Source organism: Hippopotamus amphibius, chromosome 9 (genome assembly GCF_030028045.1).
Source record: "Hippopotamus amphibius kiboko isolate mHipAmp2 chromosome 9, mHipAmp2.hap2, whole genome shotgun sequence".
In the NCBI taxonomy this organism is placed as follows: Eukaryota; Metazoa; Chordata; class Mammalia; order Artiodactyla; family Hippopotamidae; genus Hippopotamus; species Hippopotamus amphibius.
Genome location: NC_080194.1, coordinates 55,558,676 through 55,571,665, shown reverse-complemented (window position 1 = coordinate 55,571,665; position 12,990 = coordinate 55,558,676). Strand labels below are relative to the sequence as shown.

Below are 12,990 nucleotides of genomic sequence, written 5' to 3'. Positions count from 1 at the left end.
GGCAGAACAGTTCACAAGAAGAAGAGGAGGTGGACAAGCTCCTTGGATTGCCTTGAAAGTAACTGGGAGAAAGGATGTCAGAAAGCAAGAAAGGGGATCATCAGCCATGCCAAAGGCTGCAGAAGATTCTAGAAGGTAAGGTCCGTCCTTTCTCTCACCTCTCCTCCCAAATCATCATCTTTCTCCAGTTCCCACTTCACTCCAATACCATTCTGATTACAATCGCCTCCCCTGAGAGGGGCAGAAGACAGAGAAGTCTTCCCATTTACGTACTATGTTTTTATGCTGTTAGTTTTGGAAATATGGCCGTTTTATCCCCTGCCTCTCTTGAGGACAAGGGGACAGAAGGAAACATGTGGTGCGTCTCCCACGGGCTAAGCAGTAAGTGGAGTAAAATGGTAACAGACACATTCAAGGAGCAGTGACTCAGGGAAAGGAAGCACCAAAACCATCAAGGCAGGAGCAGGAAGAGACCTGGTCTCCCATCCAGGCCTTCTACACCGTGCTGGGGTCACACGCATCTCTCTTTTCCTTCTTTCTGCAGGATGAAACCTACCGAACTCACTCAGTGGCTGTGCAGTCACAGAGGATCTAAGAGGCTGCATGAACGGAAGGCACTATTTGGGGGAGATCTGCCTTTTTTATCCTGGAAGGCACGTACCAACTGTACATCCTACAGGAAGACTTCCCTGGGACACGACAGTTTATGGTCATTTCCCTCCTCTGAAATTTTACACTCAACATGGAGACAGCAATTCTTTTTCTCTATTATTGAAGTGGCCTGTGAGTCTGATCTCCTGAGTGAAACAATAATCTCCTTGAGCAGAGGGACTGTGTCCTAGGCTGTGGGATACCCACAAAGCCTAAAATGCATTCAACTGATAACCTGAATTAAATGTCTTGTGTGGCACCCGAGATAATTCAAATCTCTTGCTACTATTTCCCTCTGACAATGGATTTGTTTTAAGAAACACTTTCTTGATTTGGCCTCCAGCTAAAGTAATATTCTTGGAGCCCACAAACCCTAAGGCATTGTTTTATAATGGCCATTCAGCATTTGCAAGCACTTTGGGAAACATGGGGTGGAACAGCTCCTGCCTAGCACGTGTTGTATGAGCAACTTGGAACAAAACAAGGAGGGAAAACTAGAGGGAAGGATGGCCCAAACTCCTGGGGCTGACAACTTCTTAATCCAAGCCTTCTAATAATTACCACAGAGGAATATTTATTTTAAGCGTCTTGCATGCACTTTCATTTCTTCCTCTACTGCTTGTTTTGTGACCCAGAAAATTTTTACCATCCTTGCAGGAATAAAGGAGTGTCAGGTTTTCTTGCAGTAGAGATGCTATTCCTCATCAGGGGAAATGGAAACCAAATTAAACTTTGTTCTGCAATTTAAAAACATATCTCAAATGCAAGCCAACAAAAATTTCCCTGGCTCTAGTTGAATTTTTTTTTTTTAATGGTGTGCAAAGCAAATTGCCATAGTAGCCCCTGGTTGCAAAAACCTTGAGGTGATGCAAAGACCCTGTGATACACTGGAGAATCAGGGGAAGGAAGACCTGGGCTTTACATTATCTTCCTCCACTTTAGTGCTATTTGCCCTTAACACACCAAGGAAATGGAAAGCCAGCTTCTTATGTCTGGGCCAATGTCTTCTGAACTCTCACTTCTAAAACTCACCTACTGTGAAGGCAAAATACAAGCTGACCTCCATTCACATAACATACATTTTCACGTGAGAAAAAAAGATGCCTCGATTTGCATGATGCTTTATTATCTAGAATACGGAATCACAGGCACGATCTCCTTTAATCCTTACACCTACCGTGTGAGGTATCATGACCCACATTTTACAGAGGAAGATGAGGTTCAGAGATACTAAGTCATGGAGAAAGTCAATGTCAAAGTCGGGACTTGAAGCAGGGTTAAATTCCCTGGCAAGCCCAGGCTTACTTAACCTCATGACGTTGTCTCCGTATCTGCGATGTTAGGAACTTAATGTCTGCTATAATTCATAGTTATGCAAAAGATACATTTTAAAGTTTAACTCATTATAAAAATGAATAAGCTATCAATTGTTGAATGCTTACCTGATTAGATACTGTATTAGATGATATATACATTATCGTGCTTAATCTTAACAAAGTTTCTGAGACAAAAAAGTGTCTTAGGAAGTAAGGCAGGGGGCTCATCTTGAGGTAGGAAGGAACTAAGGTGCCCAGGATCTATTCTGGGGTGCTTGCTCTTGATGGTCAGTAGGAAGGAATCCTTTTGGGAGAGGCACAAAGTCTCGACACTCAGAAAGTCTCAGGTCCAGCTCTGGTCCTGTGAGCCTGGAGAAGACTGAGAAAGGGAGGTCACCTAGTTGTAACGGAGCTGGATGAGATGATGACTGAGGGAGAAGCATCTAGGTCTCCTAATGAAGGCCATCAGGTGGGAAGGAAGTAGCTCTGCCACTTGAGGGCCAGACGAATAATGCCAGTCACTTTCATCCTTCCAGGGTTTAAAAGGGGCACTGGGGAGTTCGGATGCAGTGATGCTGATGTATGGGAGCTCAAAACCAAAGATTCTTTTCCTAATTGACATGCCACCAGGCAGGAGAAATAACGACTGAACACATTATATGCCAAGTACTATTGTAAGCACTAAAAATACAGAGGTGAAAAGGAGAAAATATCCCTGCCTTTACAGGACTGATTGTCTCATGGGGAACAAATACACCCTTTGTGGTCCTATTTCAGGCCACAGTGGCCTGAAGAAGCAAGCCCTTACATGTGTGAAACAGACGTGGAAATATACCAGGTGAATGCCATTTTACCAGTCTCTCTCCAGATATACTGTTGCTTTAACTCTTGATTGAACCATAAAAGTATAGTCACGGCCAAATTGCATGGTGTACTCAATTTCTTGAGTTCAGTTGTCACTGGCAGGAGGCCCTTTGAGGATTATGAATCATTACCTAGACCGTGTTATTAAATGGGAAAGATATGTTATACTAGAATGTGACTGTCAATTTTCAGGGCCATTACAGTCCCCTGGGAACTGCACTGCATCACAACAGGACAGGGGTGACACAGGAAGAGGAGAAGGAAAGTGGGTGATACGTGAGTTCAATTCTTTTCATAACTTACATGGTAATGAGACAGGTTTTATTCAAAATAACATTAGTAGCATTTGCAGACAACTATCTAAATGACAGGCCACTGCCAAAATTACAAGGTATGTCAGTGTTTAATACTAAAAATCTGACAGTGCTGCGGGGTATGGGTTTTCACTTGCAGCTGAGTCTTTCTAGGCCATAAAACACACCTAGAAATACACCTTCCTTCATAGGGAGGCTGCAAGGAGGTTGAATCTGTTTCTATTGTTTTCAAATACCTTTGTATCTGATCTAAACATTTATCCTGAAATTATTAGCAACTCCAAGCCTACATTTAATCAAAAGAATGGCCATAAAAGATAGAAAGCTCGCTGGGGGAGAAATGAACATCTATGAGAGAAAATAGAGCTTGGGAATAATTCATTGTTTCATATTGGATAACAGACAGTGGTGTTTTTGAGGGAATTTTTGAGGGAAGTGGAAAAGGTTGAATATCCTGAGACCTTGGTTCTGTGTGTGTGTGTGTGTGTGTGTGTGTGTGTGTGTGTGTTTAAATAAGATTCTGTATCTGAGATACAGTTTAAAGCCTGATGAAATCTACAATTTTATATTCTCTAACTTTCTAACTTAAAAAAAAATAAACTATTCAAATAGCATCTTTTATGGGAATCTTTTTCTTTTTTTTTGGCTGACATGGGCAGGCTGAGACAGCAACACTCACAAAAACTGTGGGAAAAGACATTAAAAGTGATTAGAAAAACAATAAAAGACATCCGTGGGTCTGTACAGCTCTCTCAGACAGCTTTACAGGGAGGGATTAAAGACGTGGGCCTCCATTCTGCGGTAAACAGAGGTCGGCTGCCACGATGAGGACTTGGTTCCACATCAGTGGCTTGTCTTTAATGCCTGTGGGGACAGAGCAGACATACAGCATGTGAATGAAGGGCACCTCTCCGAAATCACCTGACTTTGATCAGGAAGCAGAGCCAGGGATGGTACAAACATATTGGATCTGAAGAGTTAAATTCTCCCCCAGCTAGCTTCCAGGGATGGCCTCAACAATGGCTTTTTCACCAACCACAGAGAAACATCAGTTAATCCCTGGCATAGATCAGGAAATGGCTGCAAGAGTGATTCCCTGTGAGGTGAAAAATGGGAGTTGGACAAACAGTCTCCTAAAACTCCCAACAGCACAAGGAATCAGAGGATGTCACAAAAGCCAGCTTTAATCAAGCTTGATTGTGGTACACACAAAAACATACACAGCTGAGGCACAATATCTTATTAATCGTCACCAGTGTTCCAAGAGGTAGGTGTTAATTGTCTCTTGTGCTTCTCTGGCTATGTCTGGTACCCGGTTTTGCTGCTGACTTGAACACGGATTAGATGTGAGGAAGAACAAAAGGATCAGGAGGATTTCTAGGCAACACAATCTCTAATAAAAATGACATGGCCATTGCGGGAAGAAGATAATGCTCTGTGGAATTCTAATCTTGACCCTCTTCTGAAAAAAAAAATCCAATTTTCATAATCGTTGTCCAATGAAATGGTCATCCTTGCAGTGCTGCAGGCTGTACACATGCCTGAATTTGATTAGACAGCGTCCCGAGAAAGGGTGCGTTCTCCTTTTGTCCCTGGGTGCTTAGGTCTGTGGGACTGTCAAGTCTGTATTTTTCTGCCTGACATTACATTTCTGCCCAGCAACACAGTGCTGTGTCTTGTGACAACGGCCTTACCTTCTAAACACCTTTCAAATGAAAAGTCTGGTTCACCTGGGCTCATTATAACTAAATATATCCTTCAACCTAAAGAGACATAGTTCACTCGTCCAAAAGGAAAGATGTGAATAGATGTTACAGAAGCCAGGGAATGGTGAAAATACCCAGGATCAAGTCACAGTATCAAAGAGAGAAACCTGAAGTCAGGGTCCCCAGTCTTCCCTTTTTAGCTCTTTATCCTCCAATCTCCTACCTTATTTCTGTAACCCTCTTCCTCAAACTCTTATTAATTTCAAGGTCTCTGCTTCTTTCCACCCAAGCCTACATACAGGGAAGACGCTAATATCAGTGATGTAATCAGATATCTATGTCTCAAATGCAGGCTCCCTCACTAACCAGCTTGTGACTGGTAGCTACTTAGCTACCACCTCATCTTATTCTGCTCCTTCTGTTAGGAGATATTTGGGAGTTGGCCATTCTCCAGATTAAGATGATGCTTACACGGTCTTACATGTGTTACAAAAGCATAAAAATTCTACTTTTCTGCTAGATCTATACAAATATCAGCTGGTATATTTTGTGCAACTATTGTAATAACCAGGAAAACCTTTCATTACTAGGGAAACCTTTCTTTACTTTCTTCTCTCTTTGCCCTGCCACACTCCCCCCACCCCATCCCATCAAGCCTTTACAATCTGTTATTTGAAAATAAGCCTAAGATGCAAAAAATGCAGCATTTGGCCAAGTGTCAAGACAGACATGACACTGTATAGATAACTGTCACTAAAGCTGAAAAGTTAGCTATAGTCGCCGAGGCAGTGGCCAACGCGTGCTGAAGGCCCATCACTGACCATCAGACCGCAAACTGAAAAGGAACATTAAAACTCTTTGGAAAAGGACACTTTTGTGAAATGTACGGTCACTGATCAATTCTTTTCTACATCTGGAGCTAGCGGTCTTTGCTTCATACAACATCAAAAGCAACCACGATTAAATTCAACAAATCTTCCCTTATATTGTAAATTTCCCAAACTCAGGCTTATGACTCATCTATGCTCTCTCAAGTGTTTAGAATGTCTTTTTTCCTCCTGGTGGGTATAGGGAAAAGAGACTTGTTAACTCTCAACAGATAGAGTGGGAAAATTGCAGAAATTAGAAGACCTGAGTTCTAGATTTTTTTTGTGTGGTGATTCTCTGTGTACCTCAATTTCCACTTCTACAAAATAGAATCTAAGATCTGTCCTACCTTCCTCCCGAGTTTTGGTTTATTTTGTTAAAGAGGTACAAATGCACTTCAGAAATTGTGATGTCCCATAAACATCGAAGCAATGCTTCTGCAGATAAAATCAATCATTGTAGGTATTCCTGGTCCAGAGCCTTTTGCATTCAACAAACATCTATTGAGGGCCTCGAGTGTGTCGGGCAGATTGCTAGGTACTTACCTGAATACAAGTAAGTTTCATCCCTCCCCAGGTTTCTTTCCCCACTAAGTGACTTTCCATCTAACTGACACGTTACGCCTCTTCATAGAATGAAACCACAAAAACAGGGCATTGCTATCAGAAGCTGATTAACCTCAACTAACATTTGCTAAGCACAGACCATGGCTAGTGGTTTCATTTACAATATTTCATCTAATCCTCATAATAACTCCATTATGCTCATGTCACGATAACTATTTTACAGATGAGAAAACTTACAGTCAAAGCTGTTAAGTAGCTTGCCCAAAGCCACAAAGCTAGTTGGAGGGCTGACTTGGGATTCAAACCCAGGCCCTACTCTAAGCCCATTCCAGGAGATTCTCTCTTGCTGGAGAAGAAATGGAGTGGGAGGTGGGGGGTGAGGGCAGGTCTCCTTACCTCCCAAGAGGAACAGGTTTTTTTTCATTGTACCAGTTAATGATGGTGCGGTAATAGGAAACCTTCCGGAAGCCCTTTCTTCTTAAACATCCTTTCTAGAGCTTCTGTAGTTAGCATATCTGCTTATATTTTCCAAGGTCATGAGCTGTGTATTTCTTTTATTAACAGACTTTATTTTTTAGAACAATTTTAGGTTTACAGTAAAACCACACAGAAATGACAGAGTTCCACATATCCCTCCCCCAACTTTGCATTTTTACATCATGATTTTTTCTTTCTATAACCTAATAAGCATGCTTTCCATAAATCCCTATTGTACCTTTCACTGTTATTTTACCTAATTGGAATTTCCATACCCAATATGTTGCTAGAACTGGGTGTGGGATTCAGAAATAAATCAGTAAGTTCGCTTTCTGGACAGACTGTGGAAAAGCTACCTAAAATATATGCAGGTCAAAAGTTTGCGTCTGCATCTGCGAAGCAAGGAGAGCCTTTGGTGGACTGTGCTCCCAGGCAGCACTCCATCTCTTGTCATGGGGCCAGGGCAAGCAGTACCCCAGGAGCAACGGTAGAGAAAAACCCATGAGCGATGGTAAAGGAGAAGATTTCAACACTATAATTCAGTGTCTGTGTTAAACCTTGAATTCCAAATGGTGTACAAGGGACTCTGAATACAGTCATGACTTTTATACTTGTCCAACATTTCTAGGATTTTTAAACATTCTAAAAGAGCGTTTCTAGGATTTACTCTTTTTCCCGGTCAGGAGAATTGTCATGGGAAGATGTCGAGTCATAGAGTCCAGTCTGGTCCAACTGGCCCCCGAATCCACTAAATAAAGACTTTGAGAACCATGATTTACAAAATGATGTGGGAGGGAGGGATGGTCTACAGAGGCTGAGCTGCTCTCAGGGAGCTACTCACTGCAGTGACAAAGGTCAAGTAAAGTCTGCGATGCTCCCTCCTGTGGTCCACCAGTCTCAGGGACATCTGTTACACCTGGTTTTCAGAAATAATGGGGCCTTGGGAGGAACTGGCCTTCTAGAAAAGGATCAGTGAAGTGTTGAAACCAGAGTGCTTTCTCTTGGTAGAACAGCTGCGGGCTGACCAGGTGTCTGGCTGCAGGTTTCTCTCTTTTTATAGCCTGTTTCCAATATGTTTTCACAGGTGCTAGTGTAAGAGGGTGGTGCCTTTCAGTGAGGTTTGGCCATGTCTGTGGGGGCTGAGCACTGGGTCTTCCACAGAAAAACTGCTGTCCAGGAAATTACCCATGACCGGAGGAATGTTCACACCAGTTCCTCAGCCCTGTTCATTCCGTCACTGCTACTGGTTTGGGGTCTAGATCAAAGTATGGGCTGTGGACCAGCAGCCCTGGCATTGCCAGGGAGCTGGCTGGAAATGCAGAATCTCAGGCTCTGCCCCAGACCTACTGGATCAGAATATGCATTTCAACGAGACTCAAGGATCCATGTGCACATTACAGTTTGAGAAGCCCAGATGCAGAGAATTCACAAATTCCTCCCTTCTGGTAGATGGCATAGTGTATTTTCTTACTTGAATAAGCGGCATCAGATACATGCACACTAGAGGAAATTATACAGCGATATAGCATAATGAGGTTTTGCTCCTAAATGAATCATATATTAGCCTTTACAAATTGCTTATCAAAACACAAGAGAAACAGAGTACTTTTTGAGCCCCTGGAAAGAATAGATGCACAAAACTGTATTTAAAAAGTGGCAGAAGGGGCTGAGAGAATAATTACTCTGTAAATGTTAGTTACAATGTTAAGTAACTCACGTGCATCATGTCATTTTCACAACTCCCCTCTGTAGGAACTATTACCATCTCCATCTTAAAGAGATGAAGCTAATGCAGAGAGCTTGAAATCACTTCCCAAAGCGACACAGATGGTGAGTGTCAGAGTGGTAAATGGAACCCAACAGTTTCTGGCTTCAGAGCCCTACCCCTTAACGACTACAGTCCACGGATCCTCCTAGGGAGGGAGACTTTTTACAGAGGTTACTATAAGCACACAATATCACAAGCAGGATGCAACTGGATTTAAGGAAACAGGTTGCACCGACTTTCAAATCATAGCTCAAACAAACAAACAAAACCAGCGTGATTTAGCACCTATATCGCCTCCACCCCCACTCCCCTGCCATGCCACTGAACTATTATCTACGCCTCTGACTTTCCCGGTGCTGAGTTACGTTCCTTTAACTTATTCCAAACTGCCAGGGTATCCAGGGACCCTCTCAGGGGCTTTTCTCATCTCTGTGAATCAAGCTGCCCCTGAGCACCCCTGTGATCGCCTTCTCCACACCTTCCTTACAAGTGAGATAGAGAAACGAGAGCTACAAAGAGTACACATAGCAGGTAGTTAATAACAACTACTTTTATTTTAGTTATTATTGCTCAAATATAGATTCTGGGTTCCTATTTTCCTCAGAACTTTAAATTCAGCCACTACCTATGCCAAAAGAAGTTTATTTGGAATTTCCTTGACATTTATTAGGTGCCCTAGAAATATCTGTATTTTAAATGAATGAATGAGTAAGTGAAAGGATGAGGGTTTTAATTTAGCTACACTTAAGAAATCACAGCTGATACGATCCCAGACTGCCTTGGAAGTAAACGCTTGAACTTCCAGTATCACTTACCTAAAGTGACTAGCAATTTGTAAATGTCACAGTCCCGTCTGGGAATGGGCCACTTACTCCTGTCCTCTGCTCTGCTACTTTTCACAGCAGACTACGGACTGAGCACTCCAGAAGAGGCTCTGCTCCTGACTCCTGCACTGTGCATATCCATCGATTTGGCTGGCATTTGGCCTGGCACTCATGTGGCCGAGGTATCCTTGGCCTCTGGTTACATGGCGTTGTCCCTCTGATGTTTCTGACTTGGCAAGGAAGTCTTAGCAACCAGAGTCATCACCACAGCACCCTGCTATTTAATCTTTGCTGGAAAGTGATGAACACAGACCTCACTTGTATGAGAACTCTTAGGTTTAGTGAAAGCCACGTGAGAAGCTGCCAAGTTTGTGCTTAGAAACAAGCACATGTTTGAAACCTTAGTTTTCTTTTTCTCAAGCTTTCCAGAGTTGGGAGCTTAAAAACACAGATACAAGCGTCTGATTGAAGCAGCTCCTGTTACCTTCCTAGTTCGGTTTTTAAAATCTACTTTTGCTTGAACAGAAAATAGAAAGCAAACAAATCTCCCTCCCCCTGCCCACTTCCTTTCCTGAATAATCTAGTGACTTGGGCAATCCTTCCCTTCCCTGGGGGTGTGACTGTAGAGTATTATTTTATTGACTCATTATGAAGAACTTCTGATGGGAAAACCAGTCAACAGTGAAGAACGGCTTGGGGGTCCCACAAGCAAAGAGAGAGCACATATTCTTACTGTGGCAAGTACAAGAAACAGGAATGAGGAGACCTTACAGATGAAAACGCCCTAGAGAATATCCAGTCCTTTCTGTGAACTCTCTGCCCTTTTTGAGGAAGTCCATTTTTTCTCCTAATGTAATGAAAATGTGAGTGGTTGTTCGAACTGCTCTAAGATTTGAGGAGGATACAAGCGAGTGAAATTGTGTGTGGGCAGGGACTGACAATGGAAATTTGGTGGTGAACACAAGAGTGTGGGCAGAGGGAAAAAAGCACATGTGAAACATCACTGAAAGGAAGTGTCACAGGAAAAAGTTATGAGGCAGCATTCTACAGGGCTGGTCAGAGCCGCATCAAAAGTGCTGTGCCTTAGTTCATTAAAAAAAAAGAAGCCTACCAACGAATAAGCAAAAGATTTCAAATGCCCAAAGAGCCACTGATGAGAAACCATTCCTCTTTGAACTGAACTAACATTCCTGGAATTCAGTCACATCATATCAGCCAAGAGAAGATTCCAGTTCAGTGCTAGGGACTGGATTTTTTTCTACATCTGGTTCCACTCATAGAAAAGACCACTCTACACCCATTACGCTCCTGACATGTCTAGTTTAATAGAAGAGGTGATTTCCCTATTGGTGCCCTGAGGTATGATTTGATGAGAGTTTGGTAATGCATATAAATGGATTTCCATTATACAACTAAAGCCAATAGGGCCTAATCTAGATTTCTTATTGAAATATATGTATTTTTAAACTAGTGGGCGTTTTGTGTAATACAAATTTTGTGCTTTTTTAATTTACTACCTGGTAAATCTTTATATTTTCTCTTAGTGATTTTGATTACCAAGAGTTATTCTTAGGAGAACACAAGCTTATAAAAATAATTTTAAATGGACATTTAAAATTTTCCATTTGAAATATCTGAAACAGGCTTTAAGACTGTTGTGGGCTAGGCTAGAAAGAAAAGTAGTCTCCTACCACTATGACTAATTTCAGGTAATTGAAAATGTACAGCCTTGAAATTGTGGCAGAACTGGTTAATTTGTGACAACAAATCTGTTTTTCTTCTGACAGATTTACTAATTCATGTCGTGTTTCATCATATCCATTCTGTAGACACACAGTGTAAGCTACTAGAACTCCAAATAGACTTGCTATCTTGTTTGTTGTAGATTTGATTATAGGTGTCTTTGTTGAATTACCCAAAAACATTTGTAGGAAGTAAAACCTTCATTCAGAAATGAATACATCACAAGAGGAAATAGCTTTAAAAGATGGAACTAGGATACTTATATTTTTATTCAGTTGGCTTAATCTATTATCATTATAAAATAGTAAAGATGACTAAAGAATTTTTCCTCTAAAGTTCAGAGCCAAAGCATACTGGGAATTTATGCAGCTGAGGTTAATGGTGTGTGTTACTAGATGACATAAAGAAAAAAATCTTAATTCCTATTTTTTACCCCCCCCTTAAGGAAATGATTTCATACTGAAAAATTTGTTAAGAGGAAATAAAAAACCCACATATATGAAGCAATTTTAATAGATCACTGAATTTTTACTTTCAATGGTGAACCTAGAGTCTGTGATATCCAAGATGTAGACAAACTAGGTGCAGGAGGGAGCTGGAGTGATATTGACGGGTGACAAATATGTGCCAGGCACTGGTCCATAATTCATAGCCATTGTCTCATTCAATCTGCCCCCAAAACCCAGGAAGGAAGTATTATTATAGAGGAGCAGTCTGTCGATGAGAAATTTTAATGAACTCATTCAAGGCCACACCATTAGTGAGGGAAAGGGTTGGATTTTGAAATCCGTTTCTGCTTGACCATAGAATCCATGATCCTACTGGCCACCTCTTTTAGAGAGATTTATAATGAGTTAAAACATCCATACAGAGGAGTGATTCACGGAAGAATGACAACCCATAAGGCCCTTATGGCGCACCACAGAACCCTGACCTCTTCCCTGTCTCGTTTAATAATCTGTGTTGATGACTTGGTTAAATTTTGTAAAAAACATGCTTAGTCAATGTATCAATGACATGGAGCTGAGAGCAATAAAAAACATACCGAGGACAGAATTCAGAGCAAAAAGTTCTCAACAAGTTAGAACCATGCGCCAGCCCTAAAAAGATGATGTTTAACAGGATAAATATGAAGTACCTGCACTTGGACGTGAAATATCAGTTGTACAGAACGAACAGGACTGGAGAGAAGCAATCTAGCACGGGCTAATGTGTAAAAGGATTTAATATAATTTAAGTAATCAAAATTTTACTGAGGGCCTATTCTGAAAGAGACAATGAGGTACAGAGAGTTTTAGTCGACACGAATCAGTCAATGTGGCTGCCGAAAGCACTACTGCTACCTGAGGTGGCACACAGAGAGTTAGTTCTCCTCGACTCTGCTCTTGCCAGACCCCCATAGGAGTATCATGTTCAGTTTTTGGTATCCCTTTTAGAAGGGAGATAGCCAAACTGATACATGTAGAGGACATGCCGGGTGAGATGGAGAGACAATCTGAACTACTATGATATAAGAAAGATGAAAGGGACTGAGGACAGACAACATAGAGAGTTTTCTTTAATCAGCTAAAGTTCTAGCATGTGAAAGAAGGGTTCAACTAATTGGGTGTAGACCCAAGTTCTCGTCTAGGACCAATTCATAGAGTTATAAGAAGCCCATCTCACAGGAAATGCGCTGCCTCAGGGAATACAAGGTCTCTTGGTGAGTGTTAAAGGTCTGGCAGCCCAGCTGGAAGGCCACAAATGGGGCTGTTCTGGCAGAAATCCCTGCATAGATTGATATCCAATTGGGTGACATCTAAGGCATTTTCACACAAATCCAGATAATTATGTGAGGTTTGGACTTCTGCATTTGCCCAGCCCATGAGTAAGCAGAGTCCAAGGGAGGCCTTTG

At 41.7% G+C, this 12,990-nt stretch overlaps 1 protein-coding gene across 2 annotated transcripts in view; it reads right to left on the bottom strand.

The window, feature by feature from the left end:
* The window catches only part of MAML2 (mastermind like transcriptional coactivator 2), a 344,128-nt gene that overhangs the window by 187,926 nt on the left and 143,212 nt on the right, over positions 1 to 12,990 (bottom strand). The gene's annotated exons all lie outside the window — the stretch shown is intronic.